Genomic DNA, 24,267 nt, shown 5'->3' with positions numbered 1-24,267 from the left:
TTAAATACATACCGAAAAGAGGATCAATTTCTTTAAAACACCACAAACAAAAATTACAAATTATACAAAGGGGTTTTCAAAATCCTAGGCAGCTCCATGTGAATTATATGAAATCTCAGTTGCTTTCAACTGCCCTCCCTTACCCCAGCAACATGCATACCTTTTAACTGAGAACTTAACATAGTGTCTGACACATACTGGGCACCAAGTAAATATTTATTGAGTAAAAAAATTAGTAATTCAAGTAAATTGTCTCTCTTTTGATTAGAATTTGAAAAAAATGCAAATTGTTTACATTAAAATGTTCCCTCAGGAATCAGATGCAAATGTTTATTTGCATTTAATATTTAAGATAAAAATTAATGTTCAATATATAAGGATAACATTAGAAATTAATATTTTATATATAGGAAGGGGGTATAATATTAAAATTTAAAATTTAATATTGAAAATTATAAATATAAAATACTGTAATGAGGTTAAATTAAACAAATAATGTAAAATAAAATTTTAATTATAGAGAAAAATAATAATGTATATTCTTTTTAATTGAGGTATAGTTGATTTACAATGTTGTATTTGTTGCAGGTATAAATAGCACAGAGATTCAGATATATATATAACTGGATATATACATATATTCCTTTTCAGATTCTTTTTCCTTATAGGTCATTACACAAGATTAAGTATAATTTCTTGTTCCACAGTTTAGGGCCTTGTTGGTTCTATTTCATTTGTTTTGTTGGGGGGGTATTTTTATTTTTCAATTTTTATAAAATTGAGGTATAGTTGATTTACATTGTTGAGTTAGCTTCGGGTATATATAACATGTATGCATATATCATGTCATCTTCTTTACCTATTTATCTGTCAATGAACATTTAGGTTGCTAGTTTGCTTCTATGTATGTCTTGGCTATTGTATATAGTGCTGCAATAAACATTGGGGTGCATGCATTTTTCTGAATTGAGGTTTTCTCTAGATATATGCCCAGGAGTGGGATTGCAGGATCATAAAGTAACTCTATTTTTTTTTTTTTTTTTTAAGGAACTTCCATACAGTATTCCATAGTGGTTCCACCAATTTACATTCCCATCAACAGTGTAGGAGGTTTCATTTTCTCCATGACCTTTTCAACATTTATTATTTGTAGACTGTTTGTTTTTTTGTAAATTTTATTTTATGGCCACACATATGGCATATGGACGTTCCCAGGCCAGGGATCGAATCTGAGCTGGAGTTGTGACCTACACAGCAGCTGCAACAATGCCAGATCCTTAACCCACTGTGCCAGGCTGGAGGTCACACCCACATCTCTGCTACTACAGAGATACAGAGATACCATCAATCTCATTACACCACACCTAGAACTCCAGTAGACGTTTTGATGGTGGTCATTCTGACTGGAGTGAGGTGATACCTCATTGTAGTTTTGATTTACATTTCTAATAATTAATGATGTTGAACAGTTTTTTTATGTCCCTATTGGCTGTCTGTTATGTCCTCTTTGGAGAAATGTCACTTAGATTTCTGCCCATTTTTTTTATTGTGTTGTTTTTTTGATATTGAGCTGTATGAGCTGTTTGTATACTCTGGAAATTAATCCCTTGTCAGTCATATCATTTGCAAATATTTTCTTCTGTTCTGTACGTTGTCTTTTTATTTTGTTTATGGTTTCCTTTGCTGTGAAAAGCTTTTAAATTTAATTAGGTCCCATTTGTTTATTTTTGTTTTTATTTCCATTACTCTAGGAGACAAATCCAAAAAAAATATTGCTACAATTTATGTCAATGAGTGTTCTGCCTATGTTTTTCTCTAGGAGTTTTATAGTATCTGGTCTTACAGTTAAGTCTTACAAGTCAACACCAGTGATGAACACAGACACAAAAATCCTCAGGAAAATACCAGCAAACCAAGTCCAACAATACATTAAAAGATAATACACCATGATCAAGTGTGATTTATCCTAGGGATGCAAGGATTTTTCATTATTCAATTATCAATTGGTGTAACATACCACATTAACAAATTGAAGAATAAAAACCATATGATTATCTCAATAGATGCAGAAAAAACTTTTGATAACATTCTACCTCCATTTATGATAAGCATTTTCCAGAAGGTAGACATAGAGAGAATATACCTCAACATAATAAAGACAAGATATGACAAACCCACTGCTAACATACTCAGTGTTGAAAAGCTAAAAACATATCCTCTAAGATCAAGAACAAGATGAGGATGTCTGCTCTCATAACTTTTATTCAATATAGTTTTGGAAGTCCTAGACACAGCAATCAGAGAAGAAAAAGAAAATATAAGGAATCCATGTTAGAAAATAAGAAGTAACACTGTCACTGTTTACAGATGGCATGATATTATATATAAAAATCCTAAAAATGCCACCAGAAAACTCCTAAAGCTCATCAATGAATTTGGTAAAGTTGTAGGATACAAAATTAATATAAGAATTAATACTCACTATCTTCGAATTCTTATTCTTTTGCATTTCCATACACTAACAATGAAAGATCAGAAGAAAAATTAAGGAAACAATCTCATTTACCATCACATCAAAATGAATAAAATAAACCTACAAAAGTAGGCAAAAGTCCTGTACTTCCAAAATTATGCTGATGAAAGAAACTGAAGATGACACAAAAAAATGGAAAGATATATTGTGTTCATGGATTGGAAGAATCAATATTTTTAAAATGACTATACTACCCAAAGCAATCTATAGATTCAATGCAATCCCTATCTAATTAACAATGGCATTTTTCACAAAACTAGAACAAAAAATGTTTAAATATGCATGGAAACACCAAAGACCCCAAATAGCCAAAGCAATCTTGAGAAAGGAAAATAGAACTGGAGGAATCAGGCTCCCTGACTTCAGACAATATTACAAACTACAGTAATCAAGACAATATGGTACTGGCATAAACCCAGAAATAGAGATCAATGGAACAGAATAGAAACTCAGAAATAAACCCATGTATCTATGGTCAATTAATCTATGATGAAGGAGGCAAGAACATACAAGAGATAAAAGACAGTCTCTTCAATAAGTGCTGCTGAGAAAACTGGATAGCTATATGTAAAAGAGTGAAATTATACTATTTTCTAACTCCATATACAAAAATATACTCAAAAGAATGAAATTATAGTATTCTCTAACTCCATATATAAAAATAAACTCAAAATGAAATGTATCTTATTGAAAACAACAACCAAGTACAAACCCCAAGTGTAATCAAAACTATGACATACACAGTGAAAATATTTATAACTTGTATTTCTGGGATTGCAAAAGATAACATCTTCCTTCGTTGGGAAAATATCAGTGAGAATGTGCTCTGCACCCTACACTCTTCTAGGAGTTGGGACTATATTGTGAACCTAACAAGTTTTTCCACTCACCTCCTCCCACTCAGGGGGTTAAGAGAGTACTGGCAGATAGGTGTTGATATTTCTCTGGAATTTCTACTTCTGATGGTAACTTTATTGTTGTTTGTGCAACTACTAGGCTATTGTCCAAGTGGCTGCATCATTTTACAGTCTCTTACAGCAGGGTATGAGGATTCCAATTTCTCCATATTCTCTCTAATACTTGTTATTAGACCTTTTGGTCTAGCCATGTTAAGTGGTTGTGAAGTGTTGTCACATTGTGATTTTATTTACATTTCCCTTATGGTTAATGATATGGAATATCTTTTTATGTGCCTATTGGCCATTTATATATCAATGCTGAGTAAGAAAGAATACTCAGATGCTTTCTCATTTTAAACATTAGGCTATTTTTCCTCTGAAGATTGAGTTCTCTGGGCTTTTATATATTCTATATACAATCCCTTACCAGATATATGATTTGCTAATATTTTCTCCCATTCTGAAGAAGTTGTTATGTACTTTTTTATGGTGTCTTTTGAAGCATAAGTTTGTACTTTACATGAAATTTAACTTAGCTAATTTTCTTACTTTTCCTTCTTTGTTTCCTTCTTTGTTTCCTTGTTTCCTTCTTTCCTTCCTTCCTTTCTTCCTTCCTTCCTTCCTTCCTTCCTTCCTTCCTTCCTTCCTTCCTTTCTTTCTTTCTTTCTTTCTTTCTTTCTTTCTTTCTTTCTTCCTTCCTTCCTTCCTTCCTTCCTTCCTTCCTTCCTTCCTTCCTTTCCTTTCCTTCTTTCCTTCTTTCTTTTTCTTCCTTCCTTCCTTCCTTTCTTTTCTTTCATGTTTTGGTGTCATATATAAGAACCAATTGGAGTCCCTGTCATGGCTCAGTGGTTAATGAACCCGACTAGCATCAATGAGGATGTGTGTTCAATCCCTGGCCTTACTCAGTGGGTTAAGGATCCAGTATTGCCATAAGCTGTGGTGTAGGACGCAGATGTGTTCAGATCTGGTGTTACTGTGGCTGTAGTGTAGGCTGCCAGCTACAGCTCTGATTTAACTCCTAGCCTGGGAACCTCCATACCCCATGGGTGTGGCCCTTAAAAGACAAAAAAGACTTATTTCACTCAGTATGAGAGTCTCTAGTTCCATCCATGTTGCTGCAAAGGGTATTATGTCATTCTTTTTATGGCTGAGTAGTATTCCACTGTGTATATATACCACATCTTCCTAATCTAATTGTCTGTTTGTTGATGAACATTTGGGTTGTTTCCATGTCTTGACTATTGTGAATAGAGCTGCAATGAACAGGCAGGTGCATGTCTTTTTTAAGGAAATAAGTCAGAAAGAGAAAGACAAATACCATATGATATCACTTATATCTGGAACCTAATATACAAAACAAAGGAATCTTTCCACAGAAAAGAAAATCATGGACTTGGAGAATAGACTTGTGGTTGTCTGGGTGGGGGGAGGGAGTGGGAGGGATTGGGAGCTTGGGGTTAAGGGATGCAAACTATTACTCTTGGAATGGATTTACAATGAGATCCTGCTGTGTAGCACTGAGAACTATGTCTAGATACTTACATTGCAACATGACAATGGGAGGAAAAATTACGTATACATGTATGTGTAACTTGGTCCCCATGCTGTACAGTGGAAAAAATAAATAAAATTTTTAAAAAAGACAAAAAAATTAAAAAAAAGAACTATGTGCCAAATCTGAGATCACGAAGATTTACAACTATGCCTTCTTCTAAGAATTTTATAATAGCAGTTCTTACATTTAGATCTTTGATTCATTTTGAGTTAATTTTTGTATATGATATGAAAAGTCCAGTTTCATTCTTTATTAGTTATCCTAGAACCATTTGTTGGAAAGACCATTCTTTTCCCCACTGAATGGTCTTGAAACCTTTGTAAAAAATCAGTTCACTATAGGTGTGTGGGTTTATTTTTGCAGTTTCAATTTTATTCCATTGTTCTATTTGTATATCCTTACGCCAGTGCCAAAAACTCTTAATTATTGCTTTGTAGTAAGTTTTAAAACCAAGAAGTGTTTGTCCTACTGAATTGTTCTCTTTCAGGATTGTTTTGGCTGCTCAATGCCCTTTGTAATTTCATATGAACTTTTTTAGAATAAGCTTGTCAATTTCAATGGAGAAATCAGCTAGGGTTCTCATAGGTATTGCTTTGAATCTGTAGTTTAATTTGGGGATTACTGCCATCTTAACAATTGAATCCCAGGAAAATGGGGTGGTTTTCTATTCACTTATATCTTATTTAATTTTCTTCAACAAATATAGTTTTCACATTACAAGTTTTTGCACTGCTTTTGTTAAATTTATCCTTAAGGATTTTATCATTTTTATGGTCTTGTGAATATAATTTTGTTCTTAATTTTATTTTTGAGTTATCCATTTCAAGCACATAAAATACAATTGATCTTTGTGTACAGATCTTGTGTGCTGCAATCTTGCTGAATTTATTAGTTCTTATAGTATTTTAGTTAATTCCTTAAGATTTTTTAATATATAAAATAATATCATCTGCTAATATTGCTAATTATACTTCCTTCTTCCCAATCTGGATGTTCTTTCTTTCTCCCTCCCTCCTTCCTTTCCTCCCTTCCCTCTTTCTCGCTCTTTCATTCCTCTGCTTAGAACTTCTAGTACAATGTTGATAGAACTGGTTAAGAGTCCACATCCTTGTCTGGTTCCTGATATTAGGAGAAAGTATTTAATCTTTCATCACTGAGTGTGATGTTATCTGTGGGTTTTTCATAGATGTTCTTTATCAGGTTGAGGGAGGATGTACACTTCTATTCCTAGTTTTCTGAGTATCTTCCTGATAAAAGTATGTTCCAAGCATTTACTTTTATCATCCTCTAAGGGATATCTTATACTCGTCTTTCTGCTGCTGGGCCCCTTATATTGAATTCTTTCTGGCCAAGTGTCAAGAGTTTAGTAAAGCTACTCCATGGTATTGCTGTCTAGGCATTCATTTTGTTTGGCCAAATGGCCTACAGAGACCTTAAACTGAACCTAGGCCCCTCATGTAAGTGCATGCCCTAGATAACCGCGTACAGAGTCACAAGCAGATGTAAGTCCCTGACAAGACTTTCCCAGCAGCCGTTGTGATCAGCAGTCTTTCCTTCCTCCCAGCACCTTCTCAGTGTGTGCCTCTCAGATAAGACTCCTGTGAACTTTAGCAAAACCTCACTCTTTGGTTTGAACTGACCAATCCAGCTTTAGCCCAGAAACCCCAAAGCACTCTACCTGCAGACTCTAAAAAATATATGTTTCCCATCCTGTCTCTCTTTATCGGCACTCTGCCTTGACCTCCCATGAGGCTCCCTAGGCCTGCAGTGCGCTTCCTCCAGGACCTGTGTGTAAATAACTTGTCTATTTCAATTTCCTCCGTGGTTTCTTGTTGAACATTGGCTCACTGTCTTGTGCACTGTGCTGCACTTAACAAGTGTTAACACAGTAGTTATAACACCAAAGTCCTTATGCTTTATTGGATATTCAGAGACACATGGAAGCTGCTTGCTTTCCTGAGTTGAAGATCTGGCACTGGTATGCAGATTCATGTTGTCCATTCTAATTACATAACCTTCAGTCATTACGTACTAAGAGAGCTTGTATTCTGCTGTGAAAGGAGTGTAGAGGTGTCTACTCATTTGGGGGTTAAATTTTTATAGGGATCCAACAGAACTTAAACAGATCCTTTAGTTAACTCAAATCTTTTTTTTCCCCTCTAAAATATATTCTGCTACTGTGTCAAATATCAAATATTTTGCTACCTGAAATTACTTTCCTTTGATTTTCCTATTTTTTCTTTGATTTTAAATTTTTTAGCCACCCACTTCTCACCATCACTTCATCAATCATATTTGAGATGAGATCTCTCTAAACAAGCTGCATCCCAAACATCGTTTCATTTTTAAATTGATAATCAAATGCCACAAGCATTGCTCTCAACCTTAACGTCACTCCATATATTATTGTCTTGAGGCAAAGAATGTTTGCTGTTCTAGGGCTTTGTTTTTCTTTATTTGTGCTCCCCAATCTAAATTATTGAATATAATTAGATAACTGTGATAGTATAAATCTCTTTGCTTCTAAGAGAATCAACAGACTGTGTTAAATATGGCAATGTTTACATTATTTTGCTATTTAAAAATATTTATAAGCTCCCAATAACTACAGGCTATTGATGGAACTAAGTATGTTCACCACTAGAATTAGATAGAGTACTTCAAAACAGGGGACTGACAAAGATCTAGTGGTAGGCAAGAGCCCAGTCTCTGCTTTAGTAAACAAAGTAAGATGGGAGATTATCTCAGACAAGTGGGAAGGTCCCCGAATTTGATGAACTTTAATTAATTTCTAAGAAGGAGAGAGAGTACCTGGATATCAGGGGAAAAAGTACACAAAATGCTTTTCTCCACTCCTTCATACTTCGGTAACAAAGTTTTTGAAGATGAAGTTTTATACTATAATTTGTATTTTTGGTTAATAGATGTTATCATTTTCAATTCTCTAATAATGTACAATTATTATCTAGGAATTAGGTGTTTATTTTATTCTAGTCATATAGATACCATAATATATTTTAAAAGTATTAAATTAATGAAGAACTTAACATCTTTCAATTTTATTAGGTTATTCAAGGGATTACATGTGTAAAACTAAATTTTACTTAGGATCCTATTGAATTTCACAGTTCATAATCATTGTCCCTGATAAAATACTTTAAAATAAATTCCAACTTAACTCTCTATTTCTCTTTCCTATCTGTTAATTCTACATGCAAGAATTATTTTAAAAGACACTAAAACTCCATAAACCAGATGCATGCTACTTGTTTCATGGGGTTCTGGTTGAAATAGTTCACTAATTTTCTTTTAAAATGAAAAAAAAAAAAAAAAAAGGTGAACACAGCAAGACATTTCTCTGCTTAAATGCTACTATACAGTATCAGAGATTTTTTTTAATCGTTCAATTTAGATTTGTCTTCTGTACCTTGAAGAAGAAAAATCAGCAGCAGTTCCCATATAAACAACCATTCCAAGTGTTTATCAGTTATCAGGTACAATTACAGCTTCACAGTGTATGACTCAACTTGCTTAGGAATTTGAAAGTAATGCTAAGAACCTATCAGGAGATTTTATAAATAAAAGAATTTGTTGGAATAGAAAACTATTGTTATATAGAAGATTATTATTATATAGATGTTATAGATTAAGCTTATTCATGTCCACTTAAGACACAGCAAAGGAACCATATTTTAAAGCCAACTGGATACATGAAAAAGCATACTTGGAAAATTCCATATGGTTCTCGATTAAAATAATACACTCAAAAATAATAAATATTTTAGTTTAAAATAGTTATTCTCATATCCTGATAACTGGCATAGTGGGCATTGAACTAAAGAATATTAGCCACAAATTCTGAGAGGCAGATTCATACATACAAATAACTCTAGCAATCTTTCATTATAATAAAAGGGTTTGATAGTGTCACTTAGCCAGGTAGGCTGAGAAAAAGAAAGTCATTTTCCCTGTCACAGGAGGTATTTTCTATGTTCTAAGTTACCTCATAACTGCATTCAAATATACAAACAGGATTTTAAAAAATAAGTTTATCCTCTACTGTTAAAATAAAAATAAAACGCAGAAAGTATTAAAAATGAAAATAAGTGAAACAAAATTTTCTAAGAACTAAGGAAGAAACCATGTTTATCATTAATACTTCTCTTCTTACTAAGTTCAATGTATTTTTTGTACTTTATGTTAATAATAGAGAAACTGGTTTTCCAGTATATTTTAGTTCCTTAGACAGGAATATATACTTTTTAATACCATGTATTCAGATCACTATATAACACAAAATGCTACATGGAGCTATAAACTGGCTTTCTCTAATGGTCACTAAAACTATGCTTTGGAATCATGCTTTTAAGGGAAAGATAAGCATCAGTAACTCTCCTCAATTCTTTTTGTTGTTGTTGTTGTTTTTAAGATTTTTATTTTTTCCATTATAGTTGTTTTACGATGTTCTGTCAATTTCTGCTACACAGTAAAGTTACCCAGTCATACATATATCTATATTTATATCTATATGTTCTTTTTATCACATCATCCTCCATTGGGATTGTGCCATTTCCACCATGGTATGAAGCAGTAGTTTTATCTGGAAAACTGAGAGACTAATGGATACTATACTTAGGTTGTTTACTTTGTGTGTCAGATGATTTAGCTGACACATAAAGGTTGAGTCAGTATGAAAGTGTAAAATCTTATTTATTTATTTATTTTTATTTTAGGACTGCACCCGTGGCATATGGAGGTTCCCAGGCTAGGGGTCGAATTGGAGCTGTAGCTATCGGCCTACACCACAGCCACAGCAACGTGGGATCTGAGATGCGTCTGTGACCGACACCACAGCTCACTGCAACACTGGATTCTTGACCCACTGAGCAAGGCCAGGAATCGAACCTGCATCCTCATGGATACTAGTTGAATTCATTTCCACTGTGGCACAACCAGACTCCTCAGAAGTGTAAAATCTCAAGAAAGTTAATTTCAGACTATAGAAGAAGGTACATAACAATGATGAAAATAGTTTTAAAATTGTATTAAATAAATGGATGGCTTCTTAATGACTAAAGAGACCTGATACTGAGAAATGGGGTAAAATAATCATATTTATGATCAACAACATTGTTTTCACAATTTTTCATTTGGTAATCTATATTGGGGAAATAAGAATAAAGATAGGACTAACTTCCATGTACTTGGATGGGCTATGTAGTTTTATGTGTTGTATCAAAAATTTATAACCAAACAAAAGTTTCATGATAGAGAGATTGTAAACAACAAATATAAACAGACATGATATGTTATTGATCGGTGTTGTATCACTTATTTGATGAATCTTTATAGGCATGAGAAAATGGTGTCATTTATAGAGAATAAAAATCAAGATTAAACATGTATATACTATAACAAGCATTTTGCATTATATACATATATGAAAAAACTAATACCAAAAAAAGAAGATCACCACGGTAACATTGTTCTCTAAATAGTGGGATATTTTGCATCTTTTTGCACTTTCCAAATTATCTACATTGGAATATAGTAGTTTTTTGTAATCAGACAAGAAACATGCTCAAAACTTTTCAAAAAATTTTGATACAATGATATCTATGAGAAATGGCTAATTTTGATGTGATAAAATTAGAAAGTAAAGCAAAATATATACCATTCTACCTTTACCATAGAAACATGTTATTAGACGTGGATAAAATTAATTTGGATAGAAAAGTATTTATCTTTCACTCTAAGTAAAGGCCATAAGATAATTCCTAAATACTGTAAAATTATTAATGAAATTATTTTATTTTATAGCTATAAAACTAATCCTCATGTTCCATTTATTTATTTATTTTTTTTTTGTCTTTTTGTCTTTTGTTGTTGTTGTTGTTGCTATTTCTTGGGCCGCTCCCGCGGCATATGGAGGTTCCCAGGCTAGGGGTTGAATCGGAGCTGTAGCCACCAGCCTACGCCAGAGCCACAGCAACGCAGGATCCGAGCCTCGTCTGCAACCTACACCACAGCTCACGGCAACGCCGGATCGTTAACCCACTGAGCAAGGCCAGGGACCGAACCCGCAACCTCATGGTTCCTAGTCGGATTCGTTAACCACTGAGCCACGACGGGAACTCCTATTTTTAAGAATTTATTTGTCTTTATTCTTAAGAGTTGAGATTTCTCTAAATTCCTAAGTTCACCTTCGCCTTTTTAAATTTTGAAAATGTGGTCTCCAGGTCAAGGATAATATCCCCTTATTTCTCTATTTGTCTTTTAAGATTTTACTTGCTAAATTGTTAGGGTTCTTACTCAAATCAGATAGAAATCAGGTTTAAATACAGGAAGCCAATGTTATCTGAAATGAAAAGATTTAGCAAACATGAATTTTATGTATTTATGGCTGCATGGGTTTGCTTTTTCTAAACTTTTTCTTAAATAAAACTATCTAGATATACATTCCAGAAGAAAAGAAACTCAGCTAGTATTTGCAGTTATTTCACTGATACATACTGCCACAGTTATTTGGTTCTAAAAATATTACTGCACAGTATTCAATAATGGAACTAGCCAAGGCTAATCAATTACGTTGATTATAACAACACATAGAGACAACAGTCTAATACCTAGGTAATAAAAACCAATAAGCTGATCAATAGGCAAATCTTCTATCAAGATTTTGAAGCACTTCCATCAGGCTTTCTGCTATAATTGTCTCTTGATGAACTTAACATGTTTAATGACTGTGAAATTGTATTTCTACTGAGACAATGCACATCTGGAATAACAGCACGCAATTCAGCTGCCTCCTGAGTACTACGCCATTGAGCACAAGACTTCAAATAGAGTCCTCACAGTGAAAATGAAGCTTATTCTTTGACATGCTAATGCCTGTCTTGGCTGGGTCTCATTTTAGACTTGACAGTACAGCAGACAACTTCAAAGTGTCAGGGGGGTGCTTTAAAGTTACTGTAGCATTTGTTTATTTTGAGGAATACACACTCTTACTATTAGATGAATCGTTTGGACCTTCTCTGTCTCACTTTCACCTTATCATCTTTAATTAGTGCAAAACCCATGAGTACCAGCCTGTGAGATCAAATGGATATGCCTGTTTGATGATCCAAATGCCTTACAAGGCAAACAGAGGAGCAGCTGTTTTGTTTAAAATGAAGGAAAACAGAAGGTAGCATAGAAGAAAAGTGTGTGAAAACTTAATCATCTCCAAATGCTGAATGGCCTTGTCATAGTTATAAGATATGAAGGGTAATAACTGGAAATGTTTTCTACTGAGAGTTCTTGCTCTACAAAGATCCCTCCTCTCTTAGCTCTGGCCTTGGGGGCTTAGTTGAGACAAGCAAATTATCCCTTGAGCTAGTATCTGGCACTAAGGTATATTCTGTGAATGCAATTTCCCAGTTTGAACTTGAGTTCTCTCACCCATGGAGGAAAAAACTCTGAAGCCGGGAAGAGTGAAACTATGAGAGTTTGAAAGTTTAAAGTTCTATGCCATTGAATGAGAATTTTTTCTCATAAAATATGTCGTCTTACATTCATGCTAATTACATTAAACATATAAGGAGGTGTTGGTATTCATTAGCCTTTTTTAAAGTGCTAGAAATATATGGAAAGCAAAGTTGAATGGGGGGCTGGATTATATTCTGGATATAAGAAAAAAAAATCTTAATATTTGTTCTGTCCAGTCATAAGATCTATAAAATTAGATATTTAATTAAAACCACCATAATATCATTACAACTGTATACACTGACCAAAGTGTTACCAACTCGTGGAGAGAGACAACTTTTGATTTGTATCATGCACTTTGTGTGAAGAGCCATATCAAAGAAAGATAAACTTATGGAAATGAGACACTTAAAGTTGTTCCAGTTTTTAGGGGGCTGGAGTTCTAGACTTATGATTAGTATTTATACCACATTATATTGATTTGACTAATCATATTTTTATACTTAGTTTATGGGATTAGATAACATAATACTTCATGCAATGATATATTAATTTGAATGGACTCAACAGCTGAGAGAAATGGTAATACAATTGAAAAATTCTTTTCTGTCAGGAGCCTTACTTCCACTATAGCACTCGATGTTGTAGCTATTTCTCCCCTCCTTAGCCCCAGACAGAAAACATTTCCAATATTATTTCATATCCTTTTAGAAACAGAATGCCAGGTAATGCACTGTTTCTGAAGAGACTCTATAGATTTTCCCATGCTTAAAGTAAGGGCTATTAGTTTTAGTGCTCTTGAGTAAAATGATTAAGCATAACTATTGGCATGCATTTTGTGAGGGAGCACATGACGAGCAGAGCAGTAATCTTGATAAGGCACCAGACACATCAGAGCGAGGGTATTTTCCTCTGAGCTCAATACAAGGGCAATGCAAGAGCTTCTGCAGAGAATGCAGTCCATTAAGCAGTGATGACCTAGTTCACGTTCAGTTCAGTAATTGGGTCGGGAGGCAATAACTTTTTATAGAATCATACAATTTTAGACCTAAAAGAGCTAAGAAGCCATTATGTGCATCCATCTTATTTCACTAAAGCTTGGGCTAAAATGAGTTAAAAACAAAAAGGAAAAGGCACATGATGTGATAATGAGAATCTTAGGATTTTAGACCTGAAGGAAACTTTATATATATATCTCTTCCCCAAGTCCCCCATTTTATACGTGCAGCAAAACAAAGCTCAGAAGGATAAATAGAAAGCTTCTGATCACATTTTAGGTTACGGAACTGAAATTATACTTTGTGTTTTCGTACAAAAGTGTTTAAACCATTAATGTCACAGACTCTGGAATTAGATTGTCATGGCTCAATTCCTGGATGTCCTAATAAGGATACCTGTGATTTTTTTAAATGTTAATTAAGGTGTGTGTGTGTGCCTTCATTTCCTCTGATGAAATAAGAATAAAAATAAAGCATATATTTATTATCTATCTATCTATCTATCTATCTATCTATCTATCTATCTATCATCTATCTATCCTCATTTGTCCTGAGGATTCAATAAGCCGATATTGCTAAGTGCCTAACTCAGTGACTAGCCAGAGCAGATGCTCATTGTCCTTTTGTGTGCATGTGAGTGTGTGTATATTTGCACATGTGGAGAAGATCATTGGGAAATAACTTATAGATGTGATACTTCTTTCCTAAATAATTCAGCTTTGGCAAACTATGGTCCACAGGCCCAACCTGGCCTGCCAGCTGTATTTATAAATAGCTTTATTGGAATGAAGCCATGTCTATATATTTATATATTGTTTGTGCCTGCTTTCATGTTATAGCAGCAGACTTGAAGAGTTGTACATAAGACCTGCAAAACTACGAATATTTTCTATTTATAGAAAAGTGTGAAAACCCCTTCTCTAGAACAAGAGTATTTTCTTAAACAACAAAAAGGAAAAGGCGCACGATGTGCTAATGAGAATCTTAGGAATTTAGAACCGAAGGAAATGTTATATATCTCTTCTCCAAGTCCCCCATTTTACAGTTGCGGCGAAACAAAGCTCAGAAGGATAAATGGTAAGCTTATAAAAACATTTTAGGTTCTAGAACACAAATTATACTTTGTGTATTCATACAAAAGTCTTATTAATTAATTAATAACTAATTAATTAATAACCTTATTAATTACTATTAAACTATTGTTTAATATTAACTATTAACATTATCATATCAAAGGAATTTAATATTGATGTGATATTGACCAATACATAGTAGTACATTTTCAAATTACTCATACCACCTGCAATGCATTCTTCCACCTATTCCCCGGGCTCTTTCCAAGCCCTTTCTTTCAATTGCAGGTTGTCAGTACCCTAAGTCAAAAGGTTCACCCCAGTATTTACTCACTCAGAATGGATGTTCCTTTGATGTGGAGTAATTTTTTTTCACCTCTTTTATAGCCCTGCTATTTTATTTTCTTTCCACACAATCCCCCACCTGACATCTACTCCTGAGTGGCTGTACTTTTATGAAATTAAGTTTGTAGTTTCTTCCACTTATGTTATTAACATGAGTTTTGCTAATCTGTAATAGGAAATATGGATTTAAGTAGTTGGCATTGAGTTATGGAAAATGCAAAGGTTCCTCTTTCTATTCTGTTCCTTCTCATTTTTCTTCTTCATATTATTACCATCATCACATCACCTTTCTTCTCATCTCCAAGGAATGCTTTTGTATGAATTCAACAATCAAGACCTCAGAGACACTTCTGGTATGGACTGGAATCTATTAGAAGGGGGTGTTTGCAAATAAAATAGTTCAAACAAAATTGAGATGAATTTATTACTTACTTTGATCTTACCACTTTTTTACCTTATATTTTTTTTTCCTACCCCCTTCTGCCCCCTGTAGTGTGGTTCCCTTTTATATTCCTGGAAAGTAGCCATTTTCCTTCTTAATGTTCCTTATGTATTTTCCATGGATTCACCAATCTCTTTCTCAGTAATGATACACATTCTTTTTTTTTTTTAAAGCACGTTACTAACTCATAAGTAGAAGTTGCATGTGTATATTATTCACACATCTATTAATATTTCCTTTTTTTAACCAGGAAAGAAAATCATTGATTGATTTAGATTTGGAAGGAACTTTAGAGATTTAACATTAAGGTTTATATTCAATGGCTACCTAAATGATCTTGGCTCTAATAACATCTCTCCCCAGTTTTTTTTTTTTTTGTTTTTTTTTTGTCTTTTTGCTATTTCTTTGGGCCGCTCCCACGGCATATGGAGGTTCCCAGGCTAGGGGTCGAATCGGAGCTGTAGCCACCGGCCTACACCAGAGCCACAGCAACGCGGGATCCGAGCTGCGTCTGCAACCTACACCACAACTCAAGGCAATGCCGGATCATTAACCCACTGAGCAAGGACAGGGACCAAACCCGCAACCTCATGGTTCCTAGTCAGATTCGTTAACCACTGAGCCACGACGGGAACTCCTCTCTCCCTATTTTGATATACAATTTGATATTAAATTCCAATGTTTTCATACAGGTTCCAGAAATGTTTAATTAAAGAAAATTACCCACAAGAGGATGGTTCCTCCATGCAGTCCCACTTTAGGTTTTCCCTCTGCTACACACAAGCACAAAATTGAGGCTATTATTTAGGCCAGGGTATTAAAAGGAAAATATTTCAGCCCATGTACTTGGGAGAAATTAACTCCTTTCTCCAATGCTGATTTATCCCAAGCAGCCTGGAATTCTCAAGTGAATATTTCACAATTACTCTGCTAACCTGTCTTCTTGGTTGGCAACTGCCTCATACCATTTTTTAAATTTCCTCCACAGGTTACCTTGGTGATGTCTCTAGTTAAAAAATGGTGTCTACATTTCTTTGTTGTTGATGCCAGGCAAAGATATTGCTATGTGATAAAATATCAATTTTTCTATCAGTGCCTTCTAAGATCACGATTTAGAGTTCTTACTGCCTTTAAAATAAATATTATCCAGAAGGTTATGATGGTTTGACTTTTGATTTTTCAACTTTATGGTGGTGCAAAAGTGATACATGTGCAGTGGAAGCCATATTTCGAATTTTGGTCTTTCCCAGGCTAGAGAGAGATGCTGTAAGATACTTTCTCGTGATGCTGGGCAGTGGCAGTGAGTTGCAGGTCCCCATCAGCCATTAGTGTGAACAATCAATACACTTGCAGTCATTCTGTACAATCATTCTGATTTTCACTTTCTGTGCAGTATTTGATAAAATACATGAGATATTCAATATTTTATCATAAAGTAGGCTTTGTGTTAGATGATTTTGCCTAACTAAACCAATGTGAGTGTTCGAGCACATTAGAGTAGGCTAAGCTAGGCTATGGTGATTGGTAGGTCAGGAACATTAAATGAATTTTTGGTTCAATAACATTTTCCACTTAGGATGGGTTTATGGCCATAATCCTGTCATAAGTCAAAGAAGATCTATAATCATTCTTGTCAGTTTGCTGATATCAGTGTTGTAATCTTTTCAATAGAAATAGTTATAAAAAAGGTCTTTCAATTTTGTCTTGCTTTTCAATTACAGTCTCCATGCCCTTGGTCTTAGATATAGTTTCATCATTGTGTGCTCATTCGTTTAAGAGAATTATTTAGTTAAACATAACATTCTTTTGCTATTTTTTGAATAGTGTTTAAACATAAGTTATGTTCTATAATATGGAGATATGTTAGAGGGAAAAAAGAAAAATTTCTGCATTCACAAAGATTTCTGTTATCAAGGAAGTTAGACCTTAAACACCTAATTTAACCAAAATATGATTAAAGTTGTGATGGTGAAGCCATACCTCAGAGATATTGTGTAGGTTCCTTTCTAGAACTCTGTGATAGAGTGAATAATGTAATAAAGTACATCACACAAATTTTTTCATTTCTCAGTGCACATAAAAGTTAGGTTTACACTAAACTGTAGTCCATTAAGTCTACAGTAGTATTATGTCTAAAAAAGCATTGTACATACATTAATTTAAAATACTTTATTGCTAAAAAAGTCAAGTATTATCTGAGCCTTCAGTGATCATAATATTATTTACAACAGTAACATCAAAGATAGCTGATCATAGATCATCATAACAAATACAATAATAATAAAAAAGCTTGAAATATTGCAAGAGTTAGCAAAACATGACACAGAGACACAAAGTGAGCAAAAGCTGTTGGAAATATGGCACCAATAGGCTTGCTTGACACAGGGCTGCTACAAACCTTCAATTTGTAAAAAGCAGTGTCTGCAAAGCCCAATAAAACAAGGTATGTCTATATACAGGCGAGAGGCTAAACTCTTCTAGAGGTCATCAAGATCTTTTGGGGAAGTGATACTTAGGAATTTGAGAGGTGGAGGAAAGATGAGATTTAGGCAGGTCAAAAGAGTACAGTGAGAAAAGAGTGTTTCAGAGAGAAGAAACAGCTCTGGTGAGAGCAATTTGAGAATCCAGAAGATATACAGGATTACTCAAGGCTCTCCATTTAGAATGGTGTAGATGCAGAAATGATTGCAGGGGTCAGATTTTGAAAGATCCGGTAAGCTGTGTTAAGAACTTTATATTTCCCCCAAACGAAATAAATGACTACTGAATGGTTTGGGTTTGTCAATAACATGATCTGATTTATGATTACTAGTAAATTGCTCTGGGAGAGAGAGAGAGAAGTTGTCATTTGCAACAATGTGGATGGATGGACCCTGAATACATTACATCAAGTGAGATAAGTCAGACAGAGAAAGATAAGTATTGCATGATATCACTTGTATATAGAACTATAAAAGGGAACTTGTAAAAACAGAGTACAATAGTAATTACCGAGGGCGAGGGGCTAGGGAAATAGGAAAGATGTTGTAAAATAGTGGAGAGGAAGACTATGACTCAGATGCCAAAGCTTTAATTGATTGAAGGCACTGATATATGGCAGTGACAAGGAGAAATGGACGCTATACATAAGGATCAGAGATCTCACAATGGAGAGGGAAATATCTGGAAACATTATTGGCCAACATTATCACCCATGAAAGTTTAAGGTCTTCCAAAAGTTGGATGGGATGGTTAAAATTAGCAGAGAGGGTGGTCTTAAGATTTTAGTGAGCAGGTTGCTACAAGTTCCTGCAGTTTTCTGTCTAGGTATACGCTACAAAGATTCAGAATTAACTCTCTCCTCTAATACTGAGTTTTCCTCATAGAAGGGACTTACATGCTGATTTATAATACATTTTAATGTTGCAGAATGGAGTCATTACTCCAAATGGAAGTGGACTTCAAATTGGAAGATATGAATTTGAGCATGACTTCTCCATGTCATGTAATCCAAGGACTAAATGATCCCTTATTCCTTCAAGGTCTATATATTTCTTTGTGTCTTTGATTAACTTCCTCTGTAAAGTTCTTGCACTTTCTGAGAAGCTTTGACTATGGAGTTTCAAGTTAATAAGATCCCGTTATGGTTTGTTATCTACTTATGATGGATGAGTATTTTCAGTTCCATTCAACAGTCACTCTATCTTCCAAAAGTAAAAAAAAAACAAAAAAAAACAAAAAAAAAAAACATTAAGTTTCTGCTGTTCTATATTTGAAGCACCTTAAGATTAATTTGCTATAATCTTTACACAGTTATATTCAGCCTTTAGCAATTAAACTTCATGTTTCACCAAATGCTAATGATAGAATTTGAATCTGAACCACATTGAATTAGAATTCATTAAAATAAAACAAATTTACTTTCAATATTAGTTTAATAACATTTAATATTGTCTGAGTCGTCAAACTTTTAAGTCATGAAAACTTTATATTATAAATGTGTAGTAATAAAATCTTTGTTCTCAAGAGGTAAAACTATTGCCATATATCAGCAAAAAAAAAAGAAATACTTTTTGAGAAAAGAAGATAAAATGAAATATGAGTTAAAATCAATATACTTTAAAGAATTTTGAAAGACATTGAATTTGATTTCTCTTTTTTAACAATACTATATAGAATAATGCAAGGGTTTGAAAAAATCTGTCAGATTCAAGCAGAATGAAAAAAACTAATATAAATATGTATATCATTTAAAATTTATCAAAGTTTACAAATATACATGTATATTATGCCATATTGATTTTAGGGAAAAAATCAAAGCAGTGCGTGTTTCTATTGCATGGTAGTGGACATTAATATCAATGGGAAAATGAGTGTACTTCCATATGGAAGGAACACAATAGAGAAATTTTTCTCTTGAGACTTTATATTTGTGTAATAATTATATGAATTTATAACCTTGAATTCACATTTGTAAATGGGGACATAGGTACAGAGTTACTTTGCAAACTATAACATTAAGCAATGTGCCAAGCCTAATGGAAACCTATTTAAGGTCAATACCAGACCTATGTGACTAAAAGGTTTTTTTCCTGATCCACTGTCAATTCTCTGTTTTCATGACCCATCATAAGGCTGTATAGATTAGAGCACTAATCACAACTAAAACTGAACATACATTTTTAAGAAATCAAGGTTTCATATTCGTAGAGTTAGCTTGGTAGTCTTTCAATTCACTGCTCCTTTGAAAAATATTTTAACAGACTTTGTTTTTGATTTCCTATCATTGAAACACTAAGGCTCTCTTTATTGGCATTAAGAAGCCATTAAAATAATTTTTGAGGTGCAATCATGATCACTGTATCTTATGTAGCCCATATTAGCTGAAATAACCTCAACTCATAGATATTTTTTAAAAGGTTGAAACATGATTTTTCTGGCATTTTTTGATAGATGTTTTATACAAATCCATTTTTTTCTTTATTCTTTATTTCCAGTTGTTCAGGCTTCCTTTCACACCACTACACAATGGGAAACTGTCCCATTGATTGGCAAAGAATGCGCACTGATGAATACCACTATGCCATACATTATGCAAAAGCCAAGCTGCCTGAAATATCCCTGTAATGTGTTATTGTTCTCTTTGACAAAGAAGTAGAACTCATGGTGAATGCTGGTTGATTTTCACAATATTTAGCAAGGTCTTAGATTTCTTTTTTTTTTTTTTTTAAACTGTTTCTGATTTTGGATTTTCTTTGTCACTACATAAGTTGTATTTTAAATAGCCTCATATTTTAGAGAATCACCAAATAAACAGTTTTAATTGTATTAAGATATATTTTACTACTGTTTGTATGGTGGCCAATAGAATGTAATCTTTTGGACTTTGTGGTCCTTTAAGATCTGTACATTTGCCCTCTGTGTCCTATGTATAGCACAATTATTTGAACTATATATGGGCTTATTTCTAAAGTTTTAGGCATGTACTTATTCGATGATTACATGATATCAAGGAAGATAATTCCCATTAATGCTAAAGAATTATCTAAATGTCTGCATTTCTTAAATACTCCATGAAAACAAATTCCTTGAAATGACCTACATCTCCCCAAAATACTTTTGGAAAAATCTGGTTGAATAACATTAAATATTTTACTTGTTGAAGGACTTCACATTTATTTTTATTGTTCACAGCATGCTGTTTAGAACCCTGCAAGGTTGTTTTACAAAACCCTCAGAGAGGTGTTCCTGTATTCTCCTCTTGTTAGAGTTAATTCATGTCCTTCTTGATTCCTTTTATCAATGAATATTATTACTGTAATTCAGGTTTCACTAAAGATATCTCAGAACCTAGTAATGGCAACAGGAAAGAAATAAACTATAAAATTAATACTAGTCTAAACTTTCTTCCATTTAATTTTTAACTCTGAAGTATAATATGCTGATTTGGTAATCCATTGTGTACAGAAGCCACATATGGTTGTCTGTGCTTTTTTTCTAGATAAAAATCTGATTTTAGCACTAGAGACATCAAAGAAGTCTGAAATATTGTTAACAGTATTTGAAAGTCATGATGTTTAAAGAGTGCATTCTTTAGTGGGGTTTTTTTTTTTTTTTTGCTTTTTAGGGCTGCACCTACAGTATATGGAGGTTCCACAGCAATGCCAGATCTAAGCTCTGTCTGTGATCTTCATCATAGCTCAGGGCAACACCAGATCCTTAACCCACTGAGTGAGGCCAGGGATCAAACCCACGTCCTCATGGATATTAGTTGGGTTTGTTACTGCTGAGCCACAACAGGAACTCCTATTTTTTAGTATTTTAAATGCCAGGACCTTATAATACAACTTAAATTTAATATATTATTTTTTGTATTATTATTATTATTTGGATGCACTTGCAGCATATGGAAGTTCCCAGGTCAGTGATCAAATCAGATCTGCAGCTGAGACCTAAACCACAGCTAGCAGCATTGATAGATCCTTAACCTCCTGACCAGGCCAGGAATCTAACCTGCTCCACAGTCAAGACAATACCACATCCTCAACCTGTTGAGCCACAATGGGAACTCCTAAATTTATAATTGTACATGAATGTCAATATTCCTGAAAATGAATGGAAGCAAAAAGTTAAAATTAAGAAAAACAAGAAAGACATCAGTTAAACTTTTCACAACCTAGAACCTCATTTGTTTCAGCCTAGAAAGAATGTAGGAATAATTTGGTTGAAATAACACTAACAGATGTGTCAAGACAAATTTCCTAAATGCTTTTCAAGACTTAAAGGGAAAGACAACTATTTACATTGACTCCGGCAAAGGAAAAAAAATCTATATAAAGAGAGAGAATACTGTTATAGAATCAAAACCTTTATGAAACCAGAGACAGTTCACATATTTATTTATGCTTTGTTCTCTTGGCGGTTTGTTCTTAAGATAAGGCAATAATAAATTTTGTTTTTCTAGTAGGGTGAATTATTTTTTGTATCAGATATATAATTTGTTTATGTGATAGAGTTGACTTATCTCAAAGTATCTGGGAACTTCCTTAACATTCTTCTTTTATATTGATACTATGAATAACTTGCAAAATGAATCTGGCTAATTGGAATTTTATACATGGCTCATCTTGGAAAATTCAGCAGCTCCCGTAATCATTTACTTTCTTTAGGTAGAGAATCAATGGACAGAGAGGCACAGATGGATGCTTAACGTTAAATATCTCAGAAACCATGAACCAGAGAAGAGGATTCCTTAGGAAGGTCAACGTGGAGGAAATCAATGTTTCTTGAGCACTGCCAGGGCCATCATGTGAGAATGATATGCTGGATACCTTCCTATACCTTGAATCTTACACTAACTCATTAGGCTCAATTACTGTACCTCATTTATTGAAGGTAAAAAAGCTAAATCTCAGAGAAATCAGATACGTTTCCAAAGCTGGTTATTAATGACAAGAATTCTGGTCTAGGCCTTCCTGACTCCAATCTTTTGCTCATTCTAAAACAACCAATGTCTTCCCTTATTTCCCTGTCACTTTGAGATACTCACTGTTATTACAGAGTACTTCTGTAGTCCCCGAGGCTTGTTCTGACAGTGCTATCATTTTAAACTGCCTAGCTTGGGTGTGTTTTAAATCTCAAACTTTTTATTAGCTTCAGAAGATTTCTGGCATTTATTTATATCAAATTCTTAGCAGAAAAGGGATCCATCTCTTGCATAATGTAGAATTACAGAAATTCTCTGGCAAGACAGGCTGTACTACAGGAAGAAAGAAAAAGATTATAGATGCGTTGAAAGTAGCCATATGTTCAGAGACTCCACTCCACCTGAATTTAAGATACTAGCTGTTCTTCAGAGAACAGTAGTACTTACTTTTGAGAGGCTGTTTGCATACCAACTACATCTAGAGAAATCACCAGACACATTTCAAGCATCAATTTCAAATTTTGGAACTGTACAGTGTTTTCCAAGAGAAAATCAACTTCCCATAACTTAAAACAAAAAGCTAAGCCTATGTAGAGAGGGAAAATAATGGTTTTCCTCTAACCCTCCATGGTTTTCATTCTGGGGACCTGAAAATTATACCAACAAAAGATAGATTAACAATAGAAAAATAGAGTTTATTAACACATGCAGTGCACATAAATGCAGGGAAACTCCATGGGAGTAACTCAAAGAAGTACTTAGAATTTGTACTTATATGGCCTCTTAACAAAGAAGATAATTGAAAAGGCAAAGAAAAGGTAGCAGACTAGGGAAGTAAATACACAGGGAGAGCTAATGGAAGAAGAGAGTTGCATAGCAAAGTTTGTTATGTACATTCCTCTCAATGTACATAACCTCCAAGCTGATAAGCCTTCTGCTTTTAGGCAAATAAAGTGGAAAGTAGAGAAATTGTGTGTGTGTGTGTATGTGTGTGTGTGTGTGTGTTTCTTCATAGTCTTCAGTTCAAAATAATTTTTAGGCCAAAGTTGCTTATTTTGAGGAGGTGTGTTCTCATCTCCTCCACGTCCATCTTTAAATAGGCTATGGGGCTTTGTTAATTGTAAGGCCCTGGTGTTCCTTTTGTGGCTCAGTAGTAATGAACCTGACTAGTATCCATGAGGATGCAGGTTAGATCCCTGGTCTTGTTCAGTGGGTTAAGGATCTGGCCTTGCCATGAGCTGTGCTGTAGGTCGCAGACATGACTTGGATCTGGCATAACTGTGCCTGTGGTATAGGCCAGCAGCTACAGCTCCAATTCCACCCCTAGCCTTGGAACTTCCATATGCCATGGGTGCAGCCTGAAAGAGCAAAAAAACTTAAAAAATAAAAATGGTTAGGCCCTAAACATAATTTTTTCACAAAACAAAACAAATTAAAAATTATTTAACTCTTTCGACTGAGTTTGCTAATTGCTTTCAGGAAGCTATCCTATGGTATTCATGATAAACATGACAAATGAATTAATATTTGAAAATATCTTTATTCTCAGT

The sequence above is a fragment of the Sus scrofa genome, chromosome 8 (assembly GCF_054392235.1).
Source record: "Sus scrofa isolate SSC_HxYL_T2T_F1_AM1 chromosome 8, Sscrofa_HxYL_maternal_Yorkshire_Landrace_v2.0, whole genome shotgun sequence".
Lineage (NCBI taxonomy): Eukaryota > Metazoa > Chordata > Mammalia > Artiodactyla > Suidae > Sus > Sus scrofa.
Note: the sequence above shows the minus strand (reverse complement) of the source record.